Raw genomic sequence first — 2,191 nt, 5'->3', positions numbered from 1 at the left:
CTCAGGAACCACATATATACTTTAAAACAAACTTGAAATTCATTTCAAATTGGAAAATAAAAAAATCACAGGCAAGAGGAAAAAGGAGAAGCTAAGTTGTGCAGTGGATAGAGTTGCTTAATCCTGTTTGCCTCAGTTTCCTCATCTGTAAAATGAGCTGGAGAGGGAAATGGTAAACCACTCTAGGATCTCTGAATGACTCGAATATGACTTAAAAAAAAGACTTAACAACAACTGAAAGAGGGAAGAAGGCTACTGAACAAGGCAACAACATTCCAGATAAGTAAGTCCAATTTCCCAGTATGACCCGAAGCAGGCCAGAGAGACATATGAAGCTTTATATCAGAGGCAGCAAAAATAGAAGGCCCACCAAGAAAGATGAGCTCATGAAGCCACCCAGGGGGACTTACTCATTCCCAAGGAATAGCAGAAACCAGTTTAGTGTTGCAGTGCTTAGATCAAGACATTCCAGGTGCCCAAAGACTCTGAGATTGCTTGTACTTTGTCTTGAGACTCCATATAGTAGGATTTCTTAACCTGGCATCTGTGAACTTTTAAAAAAAATTAGTAACCATTTCAATATAATTTTTTTTGTTTTTTAATCCCAAACATTTTGTTTTTGGCATTATTGTGAGAAGGGATACATAGGACTCATCAGACTGCCAGACTGGTCCATGACATTAAAAAAGATGAAGACCTCTTACCTTAGAAGGCACTGAGGATGCTGGGCTCTGAACCTTGGAAATCCAGAGAACCTAATGCCAAGAGGTAGAGGTGAGAGCACAAGCCCAGAGAAAAATCAAGCAGACCCAATCACTTCATCCAAAAGTACAATAAGATAGCTTTGCTCAATAGCAGTATCGTAGCCAGTGAGGTTTATCTGAGGCACAATTATTGCTAATTGAAAAAGTGTAGTAAGAGGCAAAGCCCCAAATAAGAAAATAAAACCAGAGAGAGAAGAAAAATAAATATTGATCAGTATCAAAAAATTATCAAAAATCCTAGAAATCTCTTAAAGGAGTGAGTGATTCTTTAAAAAAATGGAGAGCAGAGAATAAAAAATGATGAGAATAATAAAGACATAAAATGATGAAAATGATATAAATAAATATAAAATAATGAAAAAAGATGAAAAAGAATTGTTTGAGAATTTTTTTAAAACTAGGAACTACTGATTAAGTACTCTAATTTTGTATATGAGGAAACTGAGGTTGAGAAAACACAACTAATTACTAACAGAGCTGGTGGAAGTAAGCTTTCTAAATTCTAGTTCAGCGTTTTATTATTATTGGAAAATATGGGTTTTGTTATAAACACCAATTTTCCACTATGGTTTATGATGTAGATTTTTTCTGCACTCTTTTCCCTTTAAGTAACTTTATTATTTTAAATAGAAAACAAAACCAGCCTTCAAGTGTAACTTAACTATCAGCAGGTGTTCTGATAATTTAAGTTAGATGTAACACTCATTTTCAAAGGGTTGATTTTACTGCAGAGGAAAAAAAACCCTCTAAATTACTTACAAACATGCTCAAATTAGTGAGAATACACAATATTGTTATTTTTTCTCTCCATAATTTAGACTGCTTATTAAAAGCATATTATTGGACTATCTTGATGGTGAGATTGGATTTCACAAAAAAGGACATAGTCAAAAGGAATGAGGTCTAGCGGCCAAGCTAACAGGGAGGCAGACAAATAAACGTGGTTTCCCAATATGACCAGAAGCTCACTGGCTGTACATTTATTTCTCATCAATATACAAAAGCACAGATGATTGTTTTTCTGAAGTTTTGCTTGTTTGTTTGGTTTTTTAAAGGATAATACTCTTTTTTTTCAGTCTAAGTTGCTCAGCTTAATTCCCATATTTGTAAAGGAGGTAATTCAGATTGTGGTACATCTAAATGGCACAGTGGACTACAAGTATGGAGTCAAGAAAATTCATCTTCTTGAGTTTAAAGCTGGCCTTAGATACTTATGAGCTCTGTGACCTTCGGCAAATCACTTAGTCCTGTTTACCTCCGTTTCCTCATATGTAAAATGAACTGGAGAAGGAAAGGGCAAACCACTCAAATAACTTTGTTAAGAAAATCCCAAAAGCAAAAAATTGAAAAATGAGGGCTCCCCTTCAATTGAGGAATGGCTGAACAAATTGTGGTATCTGCTGGTGATGGAATACTATTGTGCTCAA

The 2,191-nt window shown here is 35.1% G+C and overlaps 1 pseudogene; it reads left to right on the top strand.

Moving 5' to 3' along the window:
• The first annotated feature begins 840 nt into the window (after positions 1 to 840).
• Positions 841 to 1,021, top strand: LOC123254348 (annotated as a pseudogene).
• The last annotated feature ends 1,170 nt before the right edge of the window (positions 1,022 to 2,191 follow it).

This window comes from Gracilinanus agilis, unplaced genomic scaffold (assembly GCF_016433145.1).
Source record: "Gracilinanus agilis isolate LMUSP501 unplaced genomic scaffold, AgileGrace unplaced_scaffold20263, whole genome shotgun sequence".
Taxonomy (NCBI): Eukaryota; Metazoa; Chordata; class Mammalia; order Didelphimorphia; family Didelphidae; genus Gracilinanus; species Gracilinanus agilis.
The sequence above is the reverse complement of the archived record's forward strand: the minus strand, read 5'-3'. Positions and strand labels throughout refer to the sequence as shown.